Source organism: Leptonychotes weddellii, chromosome 7 (genome assembly GCF_054177405.1).
Source record: "Leptonychotes weddellii isolate Sample4059 chromosome 7, ASM5417740v2, whole genome shotgun sequence".
Classification (NCBI taxonomy): domain Eukaryota; kingdom Metazoa; phylum Chordata; class Mammalia; order Carnivora; family Phocidae; genus Leptonychotes; species Leptonychotes weddellii.
The window spans coordinates 68,675,809-68,693,552 of NC_138375.1; the positions used below are offsets into that span (position 1 = coordinate 68,675,809).

A 17,744-nucleotide genomic window follows, 5' to 3' on the forward strand; every position below is an offset into this window, starting at 1 on the left:
TGTCTTTAGTGTAGCATCTACACCTTCAAAAAACTGCACAAACAGCACTAATTTTCACAAAGGCTCACAGTGCTAATTCTCAGCTTTGCTAATTTATGAAGACATCACCCATTTGTGCTCAAGAACAATGCCTCTAAAATGTAACAATGTCATCTCTCTTCCTACCATCTTAAAGTTCCTTCCTCGTTTTCTCGACTATTTCTGTTATCACAACACTTTAACAAGGAGTAACTGGCTTTTGCGTACTTTGCCAAAATCCTGATGCAAGGTTTTGATGCACTATCAATGCATGTATACAAAGAAGGCCTTCAGCAAAATAAATAAGCAATAAACTAAGACTAGGAACAAAACTGTCAGCACAATCTATTAATATGTTAATCTTGATCATAATGAACTGGCAGCTGACCAACTGTAGCTAATGATAATGAATTCGAAGTGGTATATCCTTACTCCTGCCCTCTCCTTCATCTTCCTTGTCAATGCCCTGCCTTCAAAACATACATCTGCACATAATGTGGATTTGTTAAATTTATTATATCCTACGGTCAATGAGTACAAGTCTAACCACCATCAAGTGCTTCAAAACATGAGCCTTGGCTCCCAAGAAGGATTTAATAAGAGTATGTACCTATATCATACACTGATCAATCACTACTTCTAGAAAAATAAATGATGGTACACACTCATACGCATCAACAGCTACCAAATATGTATACAATGGGCAACATCAACAACATCCTACAGGAACCCTGGTGTTCCTTCCAGCTAAGACCTATGATTTTGATTCTGTGGCTCCAGTCAAATAGTTAAAGCTCCAGCAATTTGTATCTCTGTCATGGTACAAAATATAAATCAGATGACAGGGCTGGCATAATAATGGCTCTCATTTCTTGAGGTTTCACTATATGGTGGTGTTTTGCTGCTTCTTTGTTCACTGCTATATCCCTAGCATCCAGAACAATGCCTGACAGACAACAGGTGTTCAAAAGTACTTGTTGAATGAATGAATGAATGAGTGTTTTATTGCCTCACAACAATCCTAGGAGTTAGGTTTTTAATTATTCTTATTATATAAATAAGAAAACTGAAAAAAATGAGGTTAAGTGACATGTTCCAGGTTCCTCAGCTATTCAACGAAAACCCAGGATTTGAAACGCTGTCTTGTAGAACCAAGAGATACCAAAGCCTCCTCACTAAACCCACTGAACACACCACACTTCATAGTAATAGGCCAGCAGAAGGAACTCCTCTCTCCTTCCCAAATGGGAACAAGCTCTTCTTCCCGTTGCTCTGAATTACCAGGATGCTTTAATTTGTACTCCCATTCAGGTTCTGTCCATTCTTTCTACATTTTATTGACAGGAAGGAGAACTTCCATTTACTAAGCACCTATCATGTTCTAAGCACCACGTGGGCACTTTCAGGGATGTTACTTTATTCATACTTTGTCACAATCTCCTGGTAGGCATTTTATCCCTTATTTCATAAGTGAAGAACATGAAAGTAAAATCTTTCCTCAGTATTTTCCAAACTTACCCAAATTAGAATAATCTGGGGCGGGGTGGGGGTGCTTAAAATAGTAGCAGATCCTATTCCAAACCTTTAGACTCTTGTTCAGGCGAGGAGACTAGATTTGCCTGACTCCCAAGCTAATTGCTAACCTTTAGGGCATTAGGGGCCACTGGTTGGGTATCTATGTTCCCTTCACTGCACATACTAGACCCTAACAGTGTCTTATCTTCCTAGAACATAACAGTTTATAACATACATGCACATGATTCCACAAAATAATCATAATAAGTAAAGATAACAGGTATCAATATCCTCTTCTTATAGGTTTGAAAAATAAAGCACAATCAAGTTCTAGGCTCCCGGATAAAGAATTTAAAAAAAAAAGAGGGAGAGAGTGAAAAGGAAGGTAATGGAGAGAGAGAAAGAGAGAACATTTTATAATTCAAAAATTTTTACCCAATTCTTCTCCTCAGGTATACCCTCCTTCTGACACTCTCAGTGGGAAATCATTCTGTATATTCTGCAAATCTCAGCATGAAGTAAGAGGTTGGTCAAGAGGATCACACAGGCTCTTTGGAATAGACCCCTCAAAAACAGTATTTTTCATGGCAATAATCAATAAAATCTTCACCATGTTCCTATTCTGTCTATTACAGAACTGGTATTCTGTGAGATCAATTCTCAAAATAGGGCATCATGGAAGAATTTGTAGGATGTGGTATGTATTTAAGAGAAAACTCCATAGTTCTCTGACTGATTTCAGCTTTACCTGAGTTTCTTTAGGATATTTCCACTTAAATAAGTTTTCCCAGAAAAATTTTGCCCCTTATCATCTAAAGCACTCTCACCGGAATAGTCAGGAAGGAGTTCAGAGAGCTGAATGATATTAACCTAAATGTAATTTTACTATCTTTAGCTCACTCAAGTAGATATATTTTCACAGCACAAGAGAGTTTAAAAATCTAACTTTCTTTTAAATTTAATTATAATTTTTCCCCAAATAAACAGAATTGAGTACCCTGCACCACCACCACCAACAAAGATAATACCAGTGAGAGCAGGCCCATTCCAAAAAGTGAACTTCCTCTTCTTACTTGGCAAGAAAACCACAAGAGGGAAAGCAACCCCAGAATTGGGAGAAGGGCTTCTTCATATGAATTGGGATGTTATGCCCTAAAATCCGAGAACCATATACCCTTTGAATGAAAGGCAAGTCAAACTGTATGTAGGAGCTTAGTATGGTGGGACTTGGGTGAAAGAGGAAGGACCATTTACCTGAGTGGTGGAATTACAGCAGCAGTGCCAGACCCTCCCAGCCTTGAAAGGTGGGCCCCGAGTCAAGGTAGGACCCCACTCTCCAGCTGTAGCTAATTAGCCACCTTACTTAACTGGGCCAATCCAGATATCTCTGCCTGAAAATCTGATGTTGCAAAAATGAGATGGTAGCTGAGTTGAAAATTTATGTAATATCAGGGCCAAAATGACATCGGGGAAGCCAAAACAAAGCCATGAGCAAGGTGAAGTGACAAAAGAGTAGAGAAGTCAGAACATCACTTTGCAAATCAGAAGAGAAGACTGTAGCAGACAGAGAAGTGATGGAAATCAGGCAACACCACAGGAACAACCTTGGTTCGTAACTGGGTTTTATCCCAAAGTCCTAGCATATTTCCTGTCCTGTTCAGGAAAACGTGAAGTGGCCTGCTTTTTCACTTATAGAAACACTTTTGTTTGTGATAATTTCAGTGGGTTTCTATTCCTTGAAACCAAACAGCCTTGACTAAGGCAGGCTCACGGAGGAAGTGACTCCTCCGTGGAGGAAGGAAGGAAATGTCCATCAGGTTGCCAAAAGAGAAAAAACATCCCAAATAGAGAAAAGAGCTTATAAGTCAACCCTGAGGCAGGTGAGCAGGTTGAGTTCTAAGAACCACAAGGAGTTTCATAGAACCAGAGCTCAAGGAACACTGCAAGAGGGAGGGTCAGAAAATGAGGCTGGCGAGAAAGGCAGGAGCCAACCCACAAGAGGCCCTGTGCTATTTCGTCTTTATCCTGTAGGTGATGGGATCAGAGGTGTGTTGCAGACCATTGTGGCTGTGGAGTAGAGGCTGAAGTGAAGGGAATTGGAGGAAAGACTGGAGAAGACTAATGAGAAAGTGAGCTTCTCAAGGGTAGTTTTGTATGTCACTATTTCCACCATCAGGGACTGTTCTAAGGGAGAAGAAAAAAGAAAAAGGCATCATCTTGTTCCTAAGAAGGAAGTCAGCACAACACCCTAGGAAATTAAAGAGTCTGCAGCTTGGCCAGTGGTGTAGCTGCAGTTACACCCTTCAGGCCCGATGTTTTAAAGAAGCCTACCCGTTTGCTGACCAATGAGCAAATGCACCACCAAACGTGACCTAGGACATGATAAAATATAGATCACAAAAGAAGCTCACACTTTGAAATACCACACAATTTCACACTTCATTTCCTCCGTTCTCATACTCATTTATTAATTTCCTATCATCACATAAAGCCACATCAGGCTTTAGCTACTTTGGGAAACAAGGCACATTTCAGAAAGCCTGATAAAAGCATTAATAATTAAAGACTGACTTTGAATGAAGGGCATCTAAAGACTCTTTGGCACAATGTATTTGTGCTATTCAGTAATACAAAAGTTAAACCTGTGTACCCCTGAAAAAAATGGAAGCTATGGATATTCTGATCTTAATTAGTTTAGATAACAGGACAAATCAAACCCCCAAACACTGAATGGATGGAACTGGAGCTGTCAGGTCTGATGACAGTGTAGACTGTGGACACAAAAAACTTCCTACGTTATCAATAATTTCTTTTACACACACGTGTAGAAAATAGACAACCTCACCGTCACAACAAACAGCTGTTATTATTGCAACTGACTGTGAAGCATCCCCTTAACACGATGCTTTGACACTTGAGTTTGTCTCTTTCTGCTCAGCTGTCTTCACTTATGGAGGGATTCCCCAGGCTTAAACTACAACCCGACAATGTCTTCCGTCCTCTCTCATCCCATGTGTCACTGGACTGCAGCCTCCTAACCACATCTGAAATACTGTTTGTTGTACAGCATTCTGCAAGCCACCTTAGTTACAAAGAGCTATGGCAGAAGTTCTTTTATCTCCACTGCTTAGGGACTGGTCCACGGATTGCAGGGTTAGCATCACCTTGGAGTTTATCAGAAATACCTCAGGCCCCACCCAAGACTGACTCAATTTGAATCTGCATTTTATCAAGATCCCCAGGTGGCCTTGAAATGTTTTGGAGGCACTACCAGGTATTTTTGGGAAACACTGTCGAGGAGAGTTTCACTACAACCTAACCCTGATCCTGATTTTCTTTGATTTCAATTTTTTTTCTTTCTCAATTTCTTTCTTTGGAGGAATGGCTGCCAAGGCCTGCATTAAAAATTACTGCCATTTACCTTGAGTGGGACCAGGAAGATGGCATGTGCTGTAGAAACAGAGACAAGTTTTAAAGTCAGCTCTCTCGGTTCAAGTCCAAGTTCTGCTACCCAGAGGCTGTGAGATCATGGGCAAGTTACTTAACTACAAGATTGAGTCTATTGTCCCTTTCCCTTGAGTTGAAGGTTTTTAGTTTTTTTGTTTGTCTGTTTGCTTTTAAGATTATAGAGTCACCTGAAATTGAAAGAAATAATACAGAGAGATCCCATATACCCTTCACCCAATTTCTCCCTATGGTAACCTCCTGCACAATTACAGTACATAACACAACGAGAAAATCTGCTCTCCATCTCCTATAAGTTTGTCTTTTCAAGAATGTTTTATAAACAGAATCATACAGTGGGTCATCTTCTGAGATTGGCTTCTCACTCCACACAATTCCCTCGAGACCCATCCAACTTGTACATATCAATCATTCATTCCTTTTTACTGCTGAGTCTTATTTCATGGTATAGATGTACCACAGTTTAACTATTCACCTTTTGAAGAACATGTGGATTATTTCCAGTTTGGAGCTTCTATAAATTATGCTGCTATGAACAGGCACGTGCAGGTTTTTGTGTGAACATAAATTTCTGTTTCTCTGGGATAAACACTCAAGAGTGCAATTGCTGGGTGATATGGCCATTTTGTGAGAAACTGTCATACTCTTTTCCAAAGTGGCTGTGCCATTTTAGATTCCTACTAGTAAAGTATGAGTGAACCAGTTCTCCATATCCTGGCTATCATTTGATGTTACCACTATTTTTACATTTTAGCCAATGTGACAGGTATGTAGTAATATCTCATTGTGCTTTTAATTTGCATTTCCCTAGTGAGTAATGATGTTGACCATCTTTTCATGTGCTTATTTGCCATCCATATATTTTTCAATGAAATGTCTATTCATGTATCTTGTCCATTTTCTAACTGGATTGCTTTGTTTTTTTTACTGTTCAATTTTGAAAGCTTATAATATATTCTAGACATAAGGCCTATGTCAGATAATGTGGTTTGCAAATATATCTTTCCATCTACACCTTGTCTTAATATCCTCTTCACAGGGTCTTTCTGGGAGCAAAGTTTTTAGTTTTGATGACTCCAATTACCAGTTTTTCCTTTTGTGAATTGTGCTTTTAATGTTAAGTCTAAGAACTTTTTCACCTAGCCATAGGTCCTGATGATTTTCTCCTATGTTTTTTCCTAAAAGTTTTGTAACTTTATGTTTTCCATTTAACTGTGATCCATTTTAAGTTAGTTTTTGTATAAGCTGTGAGGTTTAGGTTGACGTTCCTTTTTTTACCTTTGAATTACTATTTGCTTAGATCAATCATCAGTTTTGAAGTTTTCAACTTAATAGAAACTTTTCAAGGAAGAAAAAAAATCAAGTCATTACACTAAATGTACATATCAAATGTAAGAAAGCCCAGTTGTAGAAACATTAAAATGTTTTATCATGTGCTAGATCACATATGGTGGTGCATCTGTTCATGGATCAGCAAGCTCTTGGGCTGTACTGATTTCTTTAAAACAGGCCTGAGGGTAGAACACTGTACAACAATACCACTGACCAAGCTGTAAGACTTATCACTCTGCATTGTGCTGACTTGCTTCTTAGAACCATATGAATGCATTTCCCCCTCTTCCTCCTCCCTCACCAGCCCCTGATGGTAGAATATGAATGTTTCTAGATTCTGGGACTAGATACTAATATTACCGTGCATATCCAATGGAGAAATTATGTCATGTTCAAAGTCTGCCTCATAAAGTTATTCAAAACAGCCTATATATTAATTGTTTGCTTTTTCTTCAATCTTGAGAAAGAAAAACAAAGCTAGAAGGATCACAATTCCCGATCTCAAGATACACCACAAAGCTGGAGTAATCAAAGCAGTATGGTACTGGAACGAACAGAGACACACAGATAAATGGAATAGGACAGAGAGCCCAGAAATAAACCCACAATTATATGGTCAATTAATGTGTGAGGAAGCAAGAATATACAACGGGGAGAAGACAATGTCTTCAATAAAGGTACTAGGAAAACTCAACAGCCACATGTAAAAGAATCAAACTAGACGACTTTCTAATACTATACACAAAAATAAACTCAAAATAGATTAAAGACCTCAATGTGAGACCTGAAACCATAAAAGTTTTAGAAGAAAACACAGGCATTTATTTCTCAGACGTCAGACACAGCAGCATTTTTCTAGATCAGTTTCCTAAGAACAAGGGAAACAAAAGCGAAAATAAACTATTGGGACCACATCAAAATAAATACTTTTGCACAGCAAAGAAAACCATCAATAAAACAAAAAGGTAACCCTTAATGGGAGAAGATATCTGCAAATGATAAGGGGTTAATATACAAAATATATAAAGAACATATGCAACTCAACACCAAAAAAACAAACAGCCCAATTAAAAAATGGGCAGAGAACCTGAATAGACATTTTTCAAAAGAAGACATACAGATGGCCAACAGACACATGGAAAGATGTTCAACATCACTAATTATCAGGAAAACAAAAATCAAAATCACAATGACCTATCACCTTACACCTGTCAGAATGGCTAAAATCAAAAACACAAGAAATAACAAGTGTTGGTGAGGATGTGGGAAAAAAGGAATCCTTGTACACTGTTGATGGAAATGTAAATTGGTATGGCCACTGTGAAAAACAGTACAGAGTTTCCTCAAAAAATTAAAAATAGAAATACCATATAATCCAATAATTTCACTATTGGGTATTTAACCAAAGAAAACAAAAACCCTATTTTGAAAGGCTATATGCATCCCTATGTTTATCGCAGCACTATTTACAATTACCAAGATATGGAAATAACATAAGGGTCCTTCAGTAAACGAAGTGATAAGGAAGATGTGGGGTGTGTGTGTGTGTGTGTGTCTATATATATATACATATATGTATATATAATGAATATTACACAGCCCTAAAAAGGATGAGATCATGCCTTTTGCAATAACATGGATGGACCTAGAGGGCATTATGCTAAGTGAAATAAGTCAGACTGAGAAAGACAAATACCATATGATGTCACATATATGTGGAATCTAAAAAACAAAACAAAGAATATACAAACAAAATCAGAAACAGATCTGAAACACAGAGAGAACAAACTGATGGCTAGCAGAAGGGAGGAGAATTAGGGGATGGCAAAATGGGTGAAGGGAATGGGAGATACAGGCTTCTAGTTTTGGAATGAGTAAGACACAGGAATAAAAGGCAACACATAAGGAATACAGTTAATGATATTCTAATAGCATTGTATGGTGACAGATACAGCTGAACTTGTGGTGAGCAGGGCATAACATATAGACTTGTCCAATCACTATGTGGTACACCTGAAACTAATGTAACAATGTGAGTTGACTACACTCAACTTAAAAAAAAAAAAAAGGAAAAAAATTGTTTGCTTTTTCTCACATTCATAATTGTTTTGAGTTAATAAATAATGCAATAATTCATTCCACTGCTATTTTTTTAAGACACAGGGACACCTGGGTGGCACAGTTGGTTAACCGTCTGACTCTTGTTTTCAGCTCAGGTCCTGATCTCAGGGTCATGAGATCTAGCCCTGAGATGAGCTCAAGTGGAATCTGCTCAAGATTCTCTCATCCTCTGCTCCTCCCCACCCCTCAAATAAGTAAATAAATAAATCTTTTTTCAAAAAAAAAGACTTAAAACAACATAGCAGGAGTGCTTGGCTGGCTCAGTAAGAGGAGCATGTGACTCTTGATCTCCAGGTTGTGAGTTCAAGCCCCATGTTGGGTGTAGAGATCACTAAAAAAAAAAAAATAAACTTAAAGAGAAACATAACAGTATGGATGTTCCTCAAAAGTTGAAAATAAAGCTACCCTATGACCTAGAAATTGCATTACTGGGCATTTACCCCAAAGATACAAATGTAGTGATCTGAAGGGGCACCTGCACCCCAGTGTTCATAGCAGCAATGTCCACAATAGCCAAACTATGGAAATGCCCAGATGTCCATCAACAGATGAATGGATAAAGAAGATGTGGTGTATGTGTGTGTGTGTGTATATATATGTGTGTATATATATATATCTATATATATATATCAGATGGAATACTACTGAGCCATCAAGAAAAAAAAAATCTTGCCATTTGCAACAATGTGGATGAAACCAGAGGGTTAAATTATACTAAGTGAAATAAGTCAATCAGAGAAAGACAATCATCTTATGATCTCATAGTGCAATTTAAGAAATAAAACAGGATCATAGGAGAAGGGAGGAACAAATAAAACAAGATGAAATCAGAGAGGGAGACAAACCATAAGAGACTCTTAATCAGGAAACAAACTGAGGGTTGCTGGAGGGGAGGGGCCTGGGGGGATGGGGTAACTGAGTGATGGACATTAAGGAGGGCACGTGATGTAATGAGCACTAGGTATTATGTAAGACTGATGAATCACTGACCTCTATCTCTTAAATTAATAATACATATATGTTAATTAATTGAATTTAAACTTTAAAAATTTTTTAAAAAGAGAAACATAGCAGTATTGGAGTAAACTGTACTACCTCACATGACACTCCATTATCAATTCCATTTCCATAAATAAAGTAACTTCTATTAACAATTTTCTGTGTATTCTTCAATCTCTGTTCTATTCACTTACATACATGTGATACACATATACATAAATTTAGGTTATATTTTGCGAAATCAAATGATCAATATTTTTTCCTTTGTGTTTTTCTTTCATTTTTAAGCCCTTCCTGAGATTAGCTGAATCATGCTTTCATTTTTGTCAGTAACTTTTGAATCCAATTGAAATATATTTTTGTGTATGACATGCAGAGGAATCAACTTTTATTTTTCATAATTAGCCGATTTTGTGTATGGCCATATTAAATACTATCTAGACAGTCTAGACACATATTTGTACCTATATATATTTAAGCACACCTTCCAGATGTTTATTCTGTTTCATTGTTTTAACTACTTTTTTTTTTTTTTTGGTCAGATTTTAACTTAATAATAAGTTCCTTCTGACATCTGACAGTTAAAGTTCCCCTTGACTTCTTTGTCAATATTTTGCTGGCTACTATTATCTCCAGCTAATTTTTTAAGACAAATTAATGAATCTATATTTTTCAAGTTCAAAATAACAGTTCTAGTGAGATTTTGATTATGACCAAATTTATAAATATTTTTAGGGAGTGCTCTATACTTTTGCAAATGTTCATTTTTGCCCCTCGGTAAAATCAGGAAATGCCAGTTGAGAGAAATACTTGGGAATGCTCTCTAAATTTACTTGAAGCACTAAAATTGACACCTACCTCTTTTAGCCTTTAAAGTTCTTTAAGTCTTTATGTACACAGAGCAAAACTGCCATGACCTTTAAAGGACAGAAAATACAGACTGCACATGTTCTGATGACTACTTGGTTTTGAATTTTTTTTAAATAAAGAGGAAATAATGATGCTTGCACTACAAAGTACAGAAACAACAGTCTCTGAGTTGTGTGTGTTTATAACAGTTTGAGAGTGAGCAGGTGGAAATGGTAGAAAAAACAAAACTTGATTCTGGGTCCTAGAATATATAAATAAACAGTGTGCTATTACTCCAAGTGCAGAGGACAACTGCCATAATAAATGTGAATCAAAAATATTTAATCTGGAAAAAGAGATAGTATTAACCCAGCAATTATGCTAAGTAGAATTTTTAGCATGCGCTGCCCGAAAGAATTAGGTAATTTCACTCCAAATAACTGAATTTTAATGAAACTTATTATGTGTGTTATTTCTTGTTTCTATGTAAGTTTGTTTATTATTCACAATGCAAAACTGTCTTAAAAAAAAAAAGCTCAACGACACACTTATTCCTACACTGAAAGGGACAAGGTAAAATTAAGTAAAGTGTATGTCTCCTTTAGTTTTTCAATAATTAAATCAGCTTTATTATGAAGTGAAATAGCCACCTGTAACAGGGACCACTAGGCTTACAATATCCTTTTTTCCCCTTCCTCCTTCATCACAAGAACCTTAATTTTTACCTGGTTATGTTGCTGTTCAAATATAGGATAACATGCCTCAAACTCAACTGTGGATAGGTAAAGCCAAAATATTATTTGTGTGCCCTTCTTTCTATCCTGCTGGCTAAAGGGGGCATGTGATGGCTGGAGGGTTAACAGCTGTTCTGAACTATTAGGACAAGGGTTACACCTAAAGATGCAGGAGTGGTAGCCTGGAAGGAGTCTGGGTCCCTGATGTATATATGGAAAAGCCAGACCACCTTATCTCCAAAACAGATAAATCTCTTTCCTTTGTGAAAGAAATTAACTTCTTTCTTATTGAAAATATTTTCATTTGTTCTGTTATATGCAGCTGAAGCCACTCCCAAATTATATACCACGACTGCCCTGTAAGATTAAAGTCTGTGGGATCCACTATATTAAACTACTTTTGTACAGAAATTTCTCTTTAAATTAACATTGTTACAGAAATACACCATATCTAAGCCAATACATATTAATTACAGAATTTTATGTCAAAGTTTCCAATACAAAATAATCATTCTTTAGACTTTGTCTTGCCCATGTTTTTTTCCATTAATATCAACACTTCTGAATAGAAACAAAGAATATATTTGTAAAACCCATACACAACACATAAAGATAATCTAATTTTCTTCCTTTTATGCATCATTTAAAAATAGTTTGGATCAGTGTTGTTTCAAAGAAAAGACTGTATACTAGTTTTAATATATACTAACCTAACTATAAAATTATATATAACATACACATATATTAATTTTAATTTATATATGTATATGATATTTGAATGTTCATTTCTCTTGTTTTACTGCTCTGGTCAGGCCATCTAGTACAACAGTGAACAGAAGCAGTGAGAGTAGACATGTCTCATTTCTCATGTAAAGGGAACACTTCTCATGTTTCAGCATCAAGTGTGACATTTGCTGTGGTTCTTGGCAGACTCCCTTTACCCAGTCAGGAATAATGACTTTCTATTTCTAGTTTGCTAAGAGTTTTTATTACAATAGGACACTGTATTTTATCAAACTTTTTTTGTGAAATAATTAAGAAAATAATGGGTTTTTTTTTTCCCTTAATCTATTAATTAAATTTTCTGATGCCAAGCCACTCTTTAACTTGTTGGATAAAACATCTTTGGTCATTGATACATGTTTTAAATACATGGCTGGGTTCAGTTTTCATGATTTCATTGAGGATTTTTACATCTAATTTTACAAGTAAGATTTACCTTTAATCTTCTCTTATCATACTCCCTTCTCTGGTTTTTTTTTTTTTTTTAATTTTTTTTTTTTTAATTTACTTATTTGAGAGAGAGAGAGAGAGAAACAGCATGAGAGGGGATAGGGTCAGAGGGAGAAGCAGGCTCCCCGCCGAGCCAGGAGCCCGATGCGGGACTCGATCCCAGGACTCCGGGATCATGACCCGAGCCGAAGGCAGTCGCCTAACCAACTGAGCCACCCAGGCGCCCTCCCTTCTCTGGTTTTGACATAAAGATTATCCAAGCCTTATAAAATGACTTGGGAATAAAACATTCTTCTGGACTCAATATTTTGTTCAGTTTGTACATGCTTGAAATTGTTCATAGAACTTTCCTGTAAAAATGTTTCAGCCTTTTGAGATTTTTTTGTAAATAAGTTTTTAACAAGTGATTGAATCCCTTTAATGGTTATAGAACTTCTCAATCTTTTATTTCTTCTTCAGTTAGTTCTGTCGAAATATTTTCCCAAGATTGTGCCCATTTGAGAGTTTCATTGATAATTTCGATTTAGTAAAGAGAGCAACACTAAATTTTCTGTATAGTGGAGATATTAGTCCACTTACAGAGTTAAGGGGGATTAAATGAGATACGTTGCCAGTGCCTAGGCAGTGTATTTCCCAGATAGTTCATTCTTCTTCCTTCCTTTACCACTCTGACCAGCATTCTTGGAAAGAGTTCCCATGTATCCCAGTCCCTCTTAAAATGTGGTTTCTGAAAGTGAAAAATCCTAAGAAGTGTCCTTGTACCCTGAGTGTTCATTAAAATAGTTCATCTTCACATCAGACTTTTTTTCTGGTAACTACTAGAATTCTAATAATCCTTCTATGTTATACAGCTTTACCATGCTTTGATTATGCAGCTGTGGGTTTTGGGGGGGTTTGGGGTTTTACTTTTTTATTTTTTGCACTAAAGACAGAAGTCCTCACAACTGCATTAAATTCTATTGGTTTTGCTCCAACCCACCTCAAATGCTTGGGACTTTGATTCTCTAATCAAATGTACCTGCTGTCCCTTCCAGCCTTTTAGTGTGTGACACTGTGATCTGCTTGAGGGGTAAAACTGAATTAAAAGATTCCTCCCTTCATTGATTAGCATTTCACAAAATTTTTCAGCCAAAGTTTGGTAAAATTTTTAATCTACCTTCTTGTTCTAGCACCCAACCCATGCTTCCACTACATTTTCTGTGGATCTATATTTTTTCATTAATTTCTATGAGATCTTTACTCTTTCATTCAGAACCCATACTGTCTTCAAATGTTATCATGTAAGTTCACTCAAAATATTTAAATATACTGACCTCAACAATCATGCTTTTCAACTAGGCCATGATACGTAGAGTGGGTTGTTTTTTTTTTAAATATTGCCAGAAATGAATTTTTGATATTTTGGTGGATTTTAATGCCAAACTTCCTCCTAAAAACTTTCCTCTTTAATCTTGATATAACTTTATTTCTAAATCTGGGAACAGAGAGGTGCTCTAGACTGAAAGTTTGTGTCCCTCCTCAAAATTCTTATGTTTGAACTCCTAACCCCCAATGTGATAACACTAGGAGGTGGGACCTTTGATAGATGATTAGGTAGCAGTGCTAGATGATGAGGGCACAGTGTCCTTCTGAGAGACACTGGAAAGCTCCTCTGTCCCTTGCATGTGAGGAAGCAATATGAAGATGGTCATCTGTGAATCAGGAAGCAGGTTCTCACCAGACACTAAATCTGTTTGATGTTGGACTTCCCAGCCTGTAGAACTCTTGAGAAGTAACTTTCTGTTGTTTATAAGCACCCAGTCTATGGTATTTTGTTATAACAGCCTAAACGGACCAAGAGAAGAAGACTATAATTTTCTTATCTGATCCTGTTCTGCATTTATTTCAAGATTCTCATCCCTCACTCCCATCTGTAAGTTAATGGAGAACTGAATTACCCTTAGAGTCACATGGCTATGAGAAAGATATTAAATCTATACTGAAAATGTCTCCTTTTCCATAGTAACTCCTTTTTGGAACCAAAAGAGATAAAGGACGTTTAAGATGTTTTTGAGAGAGACAGAAATAAGGATGTTATGGCCACTTAAAAATAATCAAAAGATATTTATATTTGAAATTCGCTTTCCTTTTAAAATTTTGGTTCTAAAATATTTGGTTTGGGATGTTGCATCTAAGAGACTCATGCTGATGCCACCTATTTGTCTAATTACAGATAAGGGAAGCTGTGAGATTCTGGAATGAAGAAATGCGAAAAGAACCAGTAGGGGCTATACCAATTATTTATCTTACAAATATTTATCCATTTATTCAATAAATAATTTCTAAGTGCTTAAAATACACCATTGACAAAATGAAGATTCCAGCCCTCATGCAGCTTACATTCTAGCAGGAAAATGGACAATAAACATATAATAAGTTAATAATATTATGTGTTAGAAGGTGATTATCATCATTGAAAAAGAAAAAGGAAAGCAGAATAATAGAGAGTGAGGATGTTGGGGTAAGGTGAGCGGTAAATTGTGAGACTATAAAGGTGACACTTGACCAAGACTCATAGGTGGTCGGGAATGAGCACAGTGGCTACCTGTGGATGTCTCCAGATAGAAGAAAGAGCTAGAGGTAAGCAGCCACAAGGAGGCAAATGTGCTTGAATCAAGTCAGTGGAGCAGCTCAGGCAGGTAATGGCGATTGGATCAGTAGAGCTCTGTGGGTCACTATAAGGACTACGGCTTGTGGTCAAATGGAGTCACTGCAGAGTCTGAGAAGAATGGCAAGATTGGACTTACATTTCAAACGAATCATTCTGGCTCCTTTATTGAGATTGGACTCGGGGGGAGAATGGGGAAGCAAATATATAAAGCAAGGAAAGTATATTCTTATTATATATTATTATAAATTTAGTTATAAATTTATTTCATTAATTTAATTTATGAAATCATTATAGATTTATATTATTATAAATCACTACATTGTTATTATTTTTATAAGATTTTAAGATTTTATATCGTTTTATCTTTTTCTGTCTAATCCCGGTAGCTCAATCCAACATGGTAGCAGTTGAGGTAACACGTGGTTGGATTCTGAGTGTATTTTAAAGGTAGAGAAAGTGGGATATACTAATGGACTGTGTATGAGATGTGAGAGACTAACTAGAAAATCTCTCCAGCAGAAGAAGTAAAGGAGAAACAGGAAACAAACAGATAGGGTTTTAAGACACCCGGTGACAGACCTAGGAAAGAATATTGATTAGTTCTTGCTCTTTACCCCAGCTAGTGATAATAAAACCTGTGATCCTTTAACATGTTAAAGAATATCCTCCAACAAGAAGCTGGAACACTCCATTCAGAGATACCTCTGAAGCCAGACAAGTTGCTTCAAAATTGATATATTAGTACAGTGAATCCCTCTGGTTTTCCTTCCAAAATAAAAAAAGGAGGAGGCAAAAAATACAGTAATAAAATACAGTGAGGACCTTGAAGATTGATATCGTCCAGAGTTACTAGCTGAAGATATTTTGTGTAGTGATATTTTTTACAATAGCATCTATGTTTTATAGGTCAAAATAAAGAAGACCTGTTCTGTCTCACACCAAATTTAATGTCCTCCATGTCCTGGAATGCCAAAACATCTCTCTTTGTGAACTGTCACATCTCTGGCTGATGGCAGCTCTGCACTGGCGACAGTGAGTACGAAGCCGATCTGCTACAGAGCAAAGAAGTAAACAGGAGGGCAAGGGAAATGAAAACAAAGAATGAACTGGGATAGATGTAATATTAAATCTGATAAAAGTATTTTTTATACTCTTTAATTATAACAAACATCTATATTTAAAGGTGTGGGGTTTTTTTCTCTTTTTAGAAAAAAACCTATGTAGACTACATATGGTTAATTTACTTTTCCTTCCTTTTTTCTTTCTGTTTCAGTAATCTGACTGCAGTTGTTATACTTTGCCAACAGCTATCCCAGGGGGAAATATTAAAAAACAAAAACCGAAAACTGAAAAATCAGCACCCATCTGCTCCTTCAACACCAGCACCATTTCAATGATATTTATAATTCCTTTTAATGGTAATAAAGTATCTGCTCACTGATTAATAATCTAAAATACAGTAAAACAAAACCAAACAAATGGCCCCAATATAAGAAAGTGGCATAAGAAATAAGTTTGGACATAATGCTGTACCTATCAAAACGAAGAAAAGCAACATTTTTATGGGCAGAGCATTGAGGTGTGTATTTAAAGATGTAGTGTCTACTCAAGAATGGCAGTACACATTTTTTTTTCTTCCGAAAAACTTGATTATATTACTGTGAAATCATTTGTCTGATGTCTTAATTGAAAATTGCATTCTGGTAGCCACCTTCTACCCTGCTATTTCAACTGGTTGTAGTACTACTGGATTTGTCATATCATCATGAAAGATGGATTTAATTGGTGTCAACCCAAGAATCTCTTCTCAATCCCATCCACCCAAACCTCTAATAATGTTTCATCATCTTAAGCCTCTGCATTTTTAAAGACAGACAGAAGGAGGCTCCCCACAGCTAGTTCCACAAACACATCACCTGGCACAATTTACGCATGTGATACACTTTTATTTTCAGCCACTAAATGCATTTCAAAAGTACCAGAAATAGAAATACTTCTGGCCTAGACAGGGTGTCTGTGGAGTTTAACTCTTTCCAGTAATGAATTTCTGAAACTTTGGAGGGGGAGGGGGAGAAGCAGTGTTTCTACGTGTAATCTTTGAACACAAACTTTGAAAACTAGAACCGGTTTTGATAGAAAGTAAATGCAACTTCATATAGAGAGGACTTCTGGGGGAAGAGTAATGTTCTATTTCTTGACCTGGGTGGTGGTCCCATAGGAATTTATGGCTGTTCCCCAAACTGTCTAAGCTTTATGCATGCATCTGTATGTATGATATATATCACAATAAAAAAACTAATAAAATTTTCTTTAAAGATCTTTAGGAGTTCAAATACTTTGGTGTACTACTTCTGAGATTCAGGGAGTTGGAGGTGATATTTCAAAGATCATTCCAGACCTCTGATTCTGTATTTATTACATATTAGTGCATCTATCACTGTAGGCTCTCTACATTAAAGAATATTTAAAGGTGAAAAACCAGAAACTCTTCCATCTTAATCAAGATTTTTAATCAAGAATTAAGAATATTCATGACATATGTGTTATCCTAACAGATTAGTATATGAAGCAGAGGCTGCAACTATTTTCTTCCTATTTTTATTTGCTGATCATGGACAGAAACGCATTATGAAGCAACCCTTCCCTTTGAACTCACAATAAATTAAAACAAAAGCAAACATCCACCTTGAAAGTATAATTACAATGATGCTACATTTCTCTTATAAATAATAAGAATTATCATTCAACTAAAACTTAATGAGTTTACATAAGCTTCTCTGCCACACAGGAAGAAAACAAAAGTTAAGAAACTATTAAATCATGGTCAC

The 17,744-nt window shown here is 36.3% G+C and overlaps 1 protein-coding gene and 1 long non-coding RNA gene across 19 annotated transcripts in view; both read right to left on the reverse strand.

The window, feature by feature from the left end:
- The window catches only part of PAM (peptidylglycine alpha-amidating monooxygenase), a 276,720-nt gene that overhangs the window by 171,902 nt on the left and 87,074 nt on the right, over window positions 1-17,744 (reverse strand). The window lies entirely within an intron of this gene.
- LOC145722637 (uncharacterized) lies at window positions 9,994-15,154 on the reverse strand. The gene is made up of 2 exons (XR_014147032.1): window positions 12,483-15,154; window positions 9,994-12,264 (listed from the first exon to the last, which is right to left on the reverse strand). It is a non-coding gene; the product is annotated as an uncharacterized LOC145722637 (long non-coding RNA).